The 12,154-nt window shown below is 41.2% G+C and overlaps 1 protein-coding gene across 5 annotated transcripts in view; it reads left to right on the top strand.

Annotated features, from left to right (window-relative positions):
- Positions 1-8,480: 8,480 nt before the first annotated feature.
- LOC119652351 (protein abrupt) overlaps positions 8,481-12,154 on the top strand; it is a 143,585-nt gene continuing 139,911 nt past the window's right edge. For all 5 annotated transcript variants that reach the window (XM_038056435.1, XM_038056425.1, XM_038056414.1 and 2 more), the window contains exon 1: positions 8,481-8,651. The gene's annotated coding sequence lies outside the window, so the exon portion shown is untranslated. The remainder of the gene's footprint in view (positions 8,652-12,154) is intronic.

Genomic DNA, 12,154 nt, shown 5'->3' with positions numbered 1-12,154 from the left:
CTTCCGGTAAAAACTGAAGTAGTGATTTTGACTAAAAAGGAAATCGTTTCGTTATGTATCAATTGGTAAAGCCAACAGTTAAGTACCTTGGATTTAAGGCAGCCTCAAAAATGATTTTTTTCGAGCAAATCAAGACAGCAGAGGAAGGCCGGACAAAATTAGGAAAGCATGATTCCCTGATTTTGTGCCCTGCAATGTGCTGTTATACGACGCCGATCACATTCCTTTTTCTCTTGTGGTAGATGGGGTGGGGTTCATCAGCAGCTTTATGCAGTTACACGGAGACTCTCTCCGGACAACATTTGTCAGAGAGATGTTGAGGCTCGCTGATAAATGGAGCCGTGTTTTCTAAAAGTGGAGGAGCCGGGTGGCAGGAGTTCTATGAACCAACAATTTCGTGCCTCCTACCCCTACTTTTGATAAAAGGAATTCCCTGACTTGGAGGCTGTCTAAGACAGAGAAGGATGAAAGGGTAGGTTCGCTGGAAGTAATATGTCATGGTTCTCTGATGACGGGAAATTGCTGAGTTGGTGGTCCAAAGGCTTACTGTTTGACTACCCTGAGTAACACGAGCCATTCTCACTAAAATTCTTGGACATATTAAAGTTAAAAATTTCGATTTATCTATAAAACTGTCCAATGAGTATATCCAGTCTTCCATGCGGAACTAATCACTTGTTCTCTTAACCACAATACCACGTACCCCATGGCGGTCCTACCTCGAATCTCAAAGCAAAAACTCCGAGGACATGTGGTCTAGATCCAAAAAAAAAAGATAATTATACATAATAAAGTATTCCCAACCAAATGTGACCTACGCCAGATAAAATGTCTACCTGAATACGAGTACCCACTCTATAAACACATAGACTTAGTAATAACCGGGAATCAAATAAAATTTATTGTCGATAATTGGTCAACCAATAACCACTAAGACGAAGGCGGCAGTATTTGTTCTTTTTCACATATTTCTTCCTTCATCTATTCCTTTTGTCTGTGAAGTAAATTCAATACGGAATATTTGTCTCGATTCTGATTATTACTACGGAAATTATTGTGTATCTCTCTGAAATACTTACAGATAATTTTTTATTCATGGATTTTATCTGTTCTAGACACAAAGACGATAAATAAAATGAATTCTTGGGAATGAAATTCACAAATTGAGGGAATGCTCCATCCAAAATTAGTCGGCAAAAATTTGCATAATTCGTTTTTCACCGAAAAAGATACAGATTTAATGGAAAGGTTGAATTTGTAATTAAAATAAGCAAGTGATTGGCTAATATTTGGTTTGCTAGAAAGGGGAAACGATTAAGTAGGTAGTAATGTGTGTGGGGAGCATCGGTTTTTTGTTAGAAGCTAATTATTTTAATATAAAACCACATGTCGCTGAAGTAAAACAGGTTGATGGAAAGTTGGTGGATCACACGGTTTTCTTAATATATTCTACCTTATCGATGGTGAGAATGGAGCCAAACGCCCAGTTTTTGATACTCTCCAATAGCAAATTTACTATTTTTCTACGGAGCTTTTTTTGCAGCAGACCCCAACTGATGCCGGTACTAAGGCGCTTACTGTATCTTACATCTAAACGCTCGTAAGATTGTCATTGCATTTGTCAGGATATGCCTCTCATTATTTTATCGGTTTAACCATCCTCAGAGTAGCACTTTGGCCAAAGTTGATGACAGAAACTATTGAGAAACAGGAACTATTCCTTTGGTACTGCATGCCCTCCTGCTGTTGAGTCAGCATAAGATCCTGAATCATATTGTACCCTGTTCATAGTGCCCAACGAAAAGGATACGAAAACTAGATTTAATGGTCCACGGGAGAAGCTATTCTCTTTCTTTTGTCAAACCGAGAGTTCATCTCCTAACAAACCTCGATTGCAACTTTAAATTATGTTTGACATAGGAAAAGAACCTTTTCCTTCTTTGTTTCCTGCAAGCTAAGAATGCAATGGATGTCTTCTGTTCACTCCTTTGTGGACTACATGTCCTCCACAGCCTTTTTTGTTGCATCTTTTTCTTGTCATTTTGATTCTCAAAGAGACTGTGCTTGAAATTCATTATCGTCCCACTTAATGTTGTACAGAGTATAAGCCGACAGCAGCAGAACAACACAAAGACTAACACAAGCATCCATGACGAACTGGAATCCGAACTCGGAGCAACAAGTCCGAAAGGCTGATGCTCAACCAACTCGACTATCACACCGTATATGTAGTGCCCCTTTTTCGTGAAAGGATAAATGAAGTATAGTGTTCGCAATTATCGCTAACATATATTCTGTTGATCCATCAGTCGAGTAATAACACTACATACACTTCGCAAAAGACTATCGTTGTTTCTATGGTGACAAAAAAAAAACTCCACGAGTCCCAGCTACGATTTTCTACCAACGTCCTCTTGCGTTCAAAACCAGAGCGCTCAGCATCTGGTCGTACTCGGCCAGTGCAGCGCTGGCTGAAGCACAATAGCTGTAGGTGTGAACTCCTTTTATTTTTGCTTTAACGAAGCCTTCCTCCGAGTGTTCCATTATTTCCTAGAAGATTTGTTCTGCACAAGTCCCTAGCCGTAATTTTGGTATGACCCACTAATTATAACCACGTCGATGTTTCTCTCGGGGACGGTTTGCGAGAGTAGCTCCTGCGACGCCCTAGTAGTGGTTAAAGTTGATTTGTATTAACCTCATCTGGAATTTGCATTGAGGTCTGTGCAGTATTCCGGGCACCTGCTGTTTCTTGCAACATCCAATGGTGCCTGTTCCCTTTGTTAGTTTGCGATTTGGGTCAGTTGCATACTCCTTGCTCCGATCTACATTTTCTACACTGCATCGACCTGCCATTTGTATGGTGAATGCCTTCCTAATGTGCTTCAATACTAACTGCTCACCACGCCGACACATAGCCCACCCTATCCTTACTCTTCCTGCTGTTGATAGTGATTAACTGGGTTTCACCCTTACCTTTTCTTAGCTTTTTTACCGCTGACTCTGGTGGCCTGATAAGTTCGAATTGTTTTTTCTAGGACTTGCGAACCTCCTCCTTGGCGGTGATCTCATTTATATCCTTCCAGACTATAGTGATAATGACTTTCCAATATGGTTCAAAAATTTATCAGCAGTTGCATCCTTGGAATTCTTAAGCTCTAACATAAGGTTTTCTTTTCTGTGACAGTCTAATGCGGATAATATTGTCTCCCAAATTGGTGAGTTCGGAGACTGGCCTCGCTCTCCTGAAAATTTTAGCGCATGATCCTTCCTCGAATATTTCTCTTTTCTGTTCCACTTTTCGCGAGTTGAGCCTTTTCTTCTTTTCAGGGTTTGCTGAATTGTTAATTCATTCAACTGTTGTTCTTGTATTTTAAACGGGCGTGATTTGCGCGCCTGGTTCACTTGTTCGCTCAACACCCCCTTTCCATCCTGGGCCTTATCATTCGTCTACCGGATGCCTCTTTCCTTATATTCTGGAGAATATTCCAACATTCCTTAATGAACTCACAAAGCTCAATGATTTTGTTGATAAAAGCAGTTTCCGATTGGTAGCTGCGTCTGATGGTTTCGAGTCAAGATTTATTATTCCTCTTCGTCCCCTTTCGCTAGGTACTTCCCACTGCGGATAGCTTTTCCTATCGGGGAGGCTTGCACCTATAAGGACGGGAAACTCTGAAGAATCGAGTTTCTTCTGGACGGCTCTCTCGGTGGAACCAGGTCTAATCCCTTCCTTGCACTTACAACATTGGATGTCATACTGACCAAGGTTTCCATTACTGAGGCACTACGCTCGTTGGATATCGTTGGATTCACGAAAAACTTTGCTATGGACTTTCCAACCAGGGCAGAGTGAAAGACTGGCAGCGTGTCGCAAGGTTATAGCACAGTATTCTTCACTAATGGATTAAAGACGGTCTGCGGAGTCGGCGCGGAGGTTTTCTTGAATATACACTGTGCATACAAGTCGTATAGTATGGGCTATCAGGTTTCGCCAGTGTATTCCAAGCGGACCTACTGGCGATACTGGAGGTCTGTCGATGGCTGGAGCATGATCCGAGCCCCACGCGCAACATAGCCATTCTGACCGACAACCAAGCAGTTATTAAGGCCTTGTACTCAGCGACGACATCCTCCAGGCTGGTGGGGGAGTGCAGAAACACGCTGAACAGTCTGGGCGGGACGCTTAAGGTCACCCTACTCTAGGTTCCCGGGCATAGGAACATATAGGGGAGTGTGTGTTGACAGATTGGCCAGGCGCGGCTCTGCTCTTGGCAATACTTCGGCGGGAATAGTCGGCGTCTCGCTGACGAGTATCAAGAGCGAAATCCACTCGCACTATTTAGCAGCCGCGGTCCTTTGATGGCGAAGGCTCATCACCTGTGTGCCATGTCAAGGAGGATTTGGCCCATTTATAACATGATCACGAGAGCTCCTATGCCAGACGCGTGCAAATGCGTTCAAAATTACGGCGGTCTGCACGAGGCACTGGCCCATAAGGGATCATGCCAGCAAGCTCGGATACCCTACAATTTGCTTTGCCGAAGCTGCGAAGATGGGTGAGAAACCTTCAAGCACCTCCTCTGCGATTGCCCAGCTGTAGCAAGAGTTAGGCTTCGGACACGGTGTAAGCCATTCTTTGGGGACCTCAGAGAGATTTTTAGCTTCAGGGAGGGAGAGCTGCTTTAATTCGGGAATGCTACGAGCCGGCTCGGAAGGTCTGAGCCGGTTGGACTCTGTTCCCTGCTCTCATAACAGCAGTCACGGTCTTAAGAGTTTGTGGCGTTAAAACGATGCACCACAGTGCTAATTGGACCCCTCGGAGCGACCGCTGATGCCTGCATAACTACCACCCTATCTGCATTAATGGGACAGCATCGAAGGTGTTGATCAATTTGGGTATCTTGGAAGCGTGATTTCTGCTGAGAGTGACACCGAACTGTGTGTTGCCCCAAGGATTAACAGCCATAGATCCGCTTACGTTGTAGGGGCGTGAACGTTTATGAGGCTTATATTTCTAAATTTTCCCCGCAAGCGTAGAGTTCATAACCTTTCGCTTATGTTTTCGAAGCCCATAACAGCCGGTTTAATTTTTTGGCTGACTAAGATGGATGGCCACTACAATATATCGTGTATTGACTCTTCTCCAGGAAACCGGTCCCCATCCAACGCATATCCTGCAACTGGACAGGGTATTGACTTCGGCACGTTGTTTTGTGTAGTCAATCCAGTCCGAGGCTCCTTTTGTCGCTTCATAACAAGTTGTTTTCCGTCTGAGGTTGTCAGTCCTACCCAACTCCCGACCTGCAGGACCTTTTCGTACAATTTATCCTTCTCCGTCTGCAGCTTTTCCTTAAGAAAGAGCTGCAGCGTTCACCTCGTGGAGATGCAGATAGGGTTTGGTGGTAGAGCTGTTGGTGTTGGTTCAGTAGGCATTTCCCAGGTGTTATGCTCCATTGTGGGAACCAATTCACATTTTGCCCTGGGACCTATACTACCAGTAGACGCGCTATAATCCACTTAAGAGTAAATGGTAGCCATATGAGTTCATCCTAGCGTTTCTTAGAGCTAGTAGGACTTTGTTACGCTCGGTTTACTACCAATTTTTGAGATCATTCGGAAGGACCGGTAGATCGGAACATTTCTGGAAGACAATCACTTATGAGACGGTAAGTTACAAGGCGAACATGCCAAACCACAAACTTTTTAGGTATGTTACCAAGAAAAGCGTAGGAAACTCTTCAAAGTGGAATGGAAATGGGAACATCCCAAACGAGTCCTTTCTGACTCAACTCGGCAAATGGAGAACTGGTATACCGTCATTGCGATGATTGTCCTTTTATCTCAAGAATGTAATGAACTGCTCATGTTTTATCTCCAGTTGCAATGAAGCTTAAGAAATCCTTTTCTCTCAATTCAAATCGCCTGAAGAACTCGCGAGCATTAGTCACCCAATCCAATTTGTTGGTTCTGTCAATTATTTTGGAACCAGGAACAGGGTATGAGGTGTTGTTGCTGTCGCTGAGTCGGCATGAACTTCAAAGTTCAAGGCAAGGTGTAGGGCGACCTGCTGATCGAAGAGACGGATGAACTGAGCAGCTGAAACGATGACGATATTTGCGGGAAAGAGTCTGTCTGTTGGAATCGTGTAACTTCTTGATAATTATCCTGTTTTTTTGTTTGCGGCCATTGAAAAGACACAAGCGCCTTACGGAATTGGAAAAACCGGATGTGGACTTTTCCTTGACACTGCAGCCTAAGAAAGGAGATACGAGGGGGGGGGGGGGGGTAATTTGGGATGGCGGCTTGCCCATAGATAGTGAGTTAAGTGGATCATCGACCAGCGGAGCTATTTATTATAATTGATTGGAGCTCGTTTCTGTGGTCAGCAGCTGCATGTGTGCCGATTGCAGTGTCCCACTGATGTCTGAAGGAGTTTGCGGTGTGCACAGCGGGTATAAGGAGGTGAAAATTTGCTGCTTGCAAAAAAAAATTAGTCGCCGTTCATACCATCTGGGAATTTTTGACGAAGGGGATGGCAAAAAAATCATGAGTAAGGAGGAAAGTTACTTACTGAAGTCCCTCCTTTCATAAATCTTATTTTTTTTTTTTTATTATTTTTATTTAATTACAAATTATTTATTTTTTTGTTTTCCGAGTTATCACAATCTCGGCAGATGCCGGATTTTACCTAATACTAGCACTAAGTGCCAAGCATTTAGGCTCGGACGATCCTACCTATTTAAAAACTAAAGGGGCACTGGTGGTGGTGGCCGGTGGTAGGTATTTTTTTATTCTTTTTTTTTATTTTTTATGATTTATTTTATTATTTTTATTTATTTTTATTTTTTATTTTTAAGTTATAACTTTGGATGATCATTTATCTTTCTTCGTTTTGTTTTGAAGTTTTTTTTTAAGATATATATCCCGCCTTATGGGTTCTAACTAAACCCTTTGATTTGCGGACTCCCTTTTCCTCTCTTCCTCCTTAGCCCCGGAAAACTCTCATAAATTAGGGACATCCTCAAAAATTATGGCCTGAGGATTTCAAGGAAAGGTGGAAACCTCAGAGGGCGCACTTCAAGAAACAATGATCGAGACTGTGATCCGTCGTGGATTTTTCCTCACGATTACGACACTCGGCTCCTCGCACCCGGTCGTTCCGGCCAGAAGTTCTTGCGTTAAATCTGCCCGCGAGTACACAATCTCTCGATCAAATTTTACTCAAAACACAGCTAAAAACAATTAATTTACCAGTCGCGGTTTTCCTCTTCTCAACGGTCACTCGTCACAAAAGGAAAACCCATAAAGAAGGTATCAACTGTATTTTTGGAGCGAGTTGAATTCGCAGTTCCATCTACTGACCACTTTTCCCACTTAATTCATCAAAAAATGCCCTTCTCGGTTATTCGCCAAAAAGAAAGCATCAACGGTACTTTCATCAAGGAAATCATTGCACGCTCTCTGTACATCAACCCTAGACTGCTTATGTTACCTATTTCGCAGCACCCATATGAATGTCCCGCAATTGCCTGAAAAGATCCCGCTATGTAAAATGCATTTGCCAGCACACAGTGTGAGCCATCATGTAATTCAAAGGAAAAGCACCAACAAAAAAAGTTAATGATCAATTCTTATATTAGAAAATTTAAGTATTGTAAGTGAATAATATTCAAGTAACTTGTTACGCTTCGGGGAGTTTAAACGTGAGACAGCTTTGTGGTAAAATTTTCAAAAAGAAATTAAAGAGAATTTGAATTATTGCAGAAAGGAAAAATTGTACATACAAGCAAATAGAATTTCTACCCAGCTCGGTGTAGAACAACGTCGAAAAGGTACTTTCTACCGAAAACATCCAATTGCACGAAATATAAATCAGTGTCAAGTGCACATTCGCCATTTATAACAATAGATGCGAGGCTTATCTAATACATCTGTCATCTTCGTGTGCTGGTATGTCAAACGAACTCATCTTCCAGATGTCCTTATTATTCAACATTTAATCTAATATTAGGTAAGTTCGCACCTGAGCACACTAGTTCACTATTTCAAATAATAGACCGATCACAAATAAACTTGCTCCCCTTGACATACCCATCACCATTAAGAAAGATACATTACAATTGTCAGTAATTGTTTTTACAAACACGGTTAATTACAATTGATATTGTATATCTTCTATCTTGAGACGGAAAGGTAATTGTAGACAATTAGCGTATGTGAAGTAATTGTAATTCTCTTATTTTCTCCCAACCCATGATTGATTGATTACCTAAGGGAAGGAATAGAAGTGTAGAAGTGACAACCAATTACAATTACTTGAATTATAATTGCTCACATGGCAATTAAAATACTAGTTACATCTATGCACCTGAGAAAATGCAGTTAAAAACAAAACAATTAGAATTACTTTGTTTTGAATTAATAGAATGCTATTTCACCAAGGAACACTATCAGTTCTAATTCTAGTTTATAGACGAAAGGTAACTATAATATATTGTGAGAAAGTTCAACAGTTCCTTAGAAATGGTGGGAGAGTCAAGATTTTTAAAAAAATCGAAATCATTTTAAGAATTCCTGTGCGTTGTGAAACCGATTTGTTTAAAAAGATAAAAGATTTCCGCTAATTGTTACCATTTGTTGGTAGTTTTTAGGTGAGTTATTAATTTATTATTCCAATTTAATTAATTTAAAGTTATTTTCTCTGGGAATTGAGTTTAAATAAACTCATTTTTATTTAAAACAATTAAGACTTGTTTTTTTCAATTCGCTAGTGATATTTATTAATCTTGAAAATCCGGTATTTCTGGAACCATTTGGTCCCTTCATCAGTTCTAAGAAGTCTGCAGCAGGCTTTATATTACTTCAAATATTTTTAATCGCTAGAAACACCACGAAATTACATTTAGATACTCATTTTTTTGTATCTGCTGATTTAGTTTTTACGTTTTTACTTTCCAAACTAACATACTTTTAATCTCCTATTTAATCCAGGAGGATTTGTCCCAAGTCCTGAAGGATTATTCCAATTCTTCTTCTATTTTTATACCACAATAATATAAATATAAACTATTTAAAAACAAAATTAAACCTTTTATAAGAATTCAATTATTCTCAGCTCTGAATATCCTCCAAAAAATTGGCACCATATCTAGAAAATATCCTGATACAAAATCTCTGAAAATAATGACAATAAAAATCCTTTCCGAACTATGCATTGTCCTTTCATTAAGGTCGTTATACTGTCGGAGGAATAGAAAGAAGTATTTGGCCATAAAATACTCTTCGCCAGTGCGTAGGAGTTCTAGCCTATATGACTGTTACATGGACTGCTACATGTGCGAGTAATGAGGACAATGGATACACAGGCAAGCATTTTTCTTTATGCTGCTTGGGAGGGCACTTTTCCTCATGCTTCATGGGACGACACTTTTCCTCTGCATAGATAAATATGTATGTTTTCCATGTCCACTTTTATATCGGGATCATGAGTAGTTTGGCTAATAGTCTTGCGCCTAACTTATAAACATTCAATTTGGTCGACCTTATTCCTTCAGCAGGCTCCATCGTAGTTACGTATGATGATTTTTTGGCCTTAATGGCGCCCAAAGTGTAATGCAAGATTGATTTTCGTACAATAATAATTTCCAATTAATTTGATTTTCATTTTCTTTTTTTTATATCATTTATGATGCCTCCTTCAATCATCGATATTCAAGCATATGTACAGAGTTCATGTGAACCCCTTTCCTCTTGTTCCTGTAAGAGCAAACAGTCACAAAGGGATAATGGGATGAGAGATAAGCAAGGATGAAATGGCGTTGACGAAAAAGGCCAAAGAATCGGCATCGAGTGGGGCCTAAGCCGGAATTGGCATTCTTCGCCTTCAGAGGTTCCCACTTACACGAGCATGAACGGCACATTTGTCAACCCCATGTGTTACTTAGTACTCCAGCCATTTCTAACCTGGAAGGCACCCTGATGTGCCAGCTAAGTAAGTATTAGAGAACTAGTAACTTTCTCCTACTTCCTAGCAATCGACGGAGTTGATTCCCAGGCTCAGACATCCTCTTCTGCGCTGGTTACGCTCCCGCGCTGATTTCTGACCGGTCTCCACTGGAAGCACCATCAGATGGCCAGAACTGCTCGCTTGCTTTACCAATTTAGGGATTTCAAGGAAAGAATTCAAAGTCAAACTTATACATCGAGAAAGTTCTTTGATTAATATCATCGGGCCATTAGGAAACTACTGAGTCATTGTCACCCTATCCATAGCCCTGAGTTTAGCTAACTTAGAGACAAGTATCCGCGAATTGACGGGATACTTCAATTGAGCTGCGCTTAGACTCTGGTTGGGTCATGTTGAGTCGGAAGACAATGAGGCAGCGGACGAACTAGCCAGGAAAGAAGCATAAAGAGGAACAGCTTAGGGAACTATACAGGGTGCTAATGAAGGGATACTTACACAACCGCGCAGAGGGCTACTTACACCTTATCAAGAGGAACGTCCGGATTATCGCAGGCATACACACTGGTCACTGCCTAGTAAACTGTCAACTGGGGAGACTAGGGATACCTACGGACACTGACTGCAGGTTCTGTCTAAAAATTCCTGACAGTTATAGGCTCACTTGATCTACCATAGTTACTAGGCACACTACAATCAGTAAAAGGGGCACAATAGTTCTTTCTTTTAGTACGCAGTGCAACTTCCCTTAACAGAATAACAATAATAACAGCTAAATATGAAGAATTTGAGGTGCCACGGTTCCAGAAATATAACGAATACAAAAAGAAGATTCCCAAGCCCTAGACCCTCGTCCTATCTCCCTTCTTGTTAAGTCCCACTTCCGGTTATTTCACATGCCCCTCCGTAGCCTTCCGAACTCTATCTTTCTCGATTAACTGACCACCACCCACAATTTCAAATACCGAACAGCATGCACTTACCAGTTATCAATCTCCAAGTCTCTCTACTACTTTCAAAGCTTTCAAGTGGTCATTATTTTCTACCTTTCCTTTGATTAGGCGACTTAGAATCATCCATTCGTCCTTCCTCTCTACATGACCTACTCACTGGAGTTTGCAGATTTTGATATGGGTTTTGGCTTCTGGCTCGTTACACGGAGTGTATAACTCCCTGTTGTATCTAGTTTACCACTGGGCCATCCTCCCTTGCTGAGGCTAAAATTTGTCTGCGAACTAGCCGCTCAAATGGACTGGTTGACCGCCCTGCGGTCTAATTTATCTTTCAGATCTAACTTGCAGTAATATAAAATTGTCCAAAATAATGTCTTGTAGTCTCTTGTCAGGGTTTGTCAGGGATCGCTTTGCTGACCAGTGATTAATTCCGTCAACCTATTCTTTGAGTGACATCCAATTCGTTGGAAGAATACACTTAATTTGAAAAGATAAGCAAATTCTTGGTCCCAAGTTCCTACTTTTGTAACTTTTAAGGACGATAACTTATATTTAAACGATGTTTGGTCTTTTGCCCTTACATCTCTTCAAAACTGTGATCCTATTGGGCGATTCTCTCTTTCTCGGAATCATTTCTTGAGACGAAGGTTTGTAGTTTCCAAAGTGGATTTTCAATTCAAGCAGGGAGTAGGCGAGTAGCACACTATCTAGTTGTTGGCGAAAATTAAAATATCAGTACATCATCCGATTATATAAGTTTAGTGACTCATCAGATCCAGCGTTCGCGAGGGTACCTATTCGGATTGGCTGTCGCAACAAAAAGACCATACTCTATATGAAAAAGTGGCGAAAGCCAATCATGCGGGGCCGCGAACATATGGGGGGAGTCAGCTAAAGTGTCCCGCCGATATGCACTCACTTGCCTTTTCGCTAACCAGGCTCAGGAAAGTGGATGTGATCCTACAGTTTGCACCTAGCTATGTTTTGTTGTCTCCACCCACCTCTGACAGAAATGCTGCAAAAAAAAAGTTCAGCTTTACTGATCTGAAGAAACTATCTTTTCCCTTAGCATTCGAAAAACGATTGTTTCTTCAACTACGGATTTGCATGGATCTAACTTTTGATCATCTACAGGCTCAGTTCGGCATTGAGCATATGTACACGTACAGATTGATTTTGTGACCACAATCAGAGCCCCGCCCTACCAGTCTACCGATTCCAGTTTATACCGCGTGCA

The sequence above is a fragment of the Hermetia illucens genome, chromosome 1 (assembly GCF_905115235.1).
Source record: "Hermetia illucens chromosome 1, iHerIll2.2.curated.20191125, whole genome shotgun sequence".
NCBI classification, from domain to species: Eukaryota; Metazoa; Arthropoda; class Insecta; order Diptera; family Stratiomyidae; genus Hermetia; species Hermetia illucens.
The sequence above is the reverse complement of the archived record's forward strand: the minus strand, read 5'-3'. Positions and strand labels throughout refer to the sequence as shown.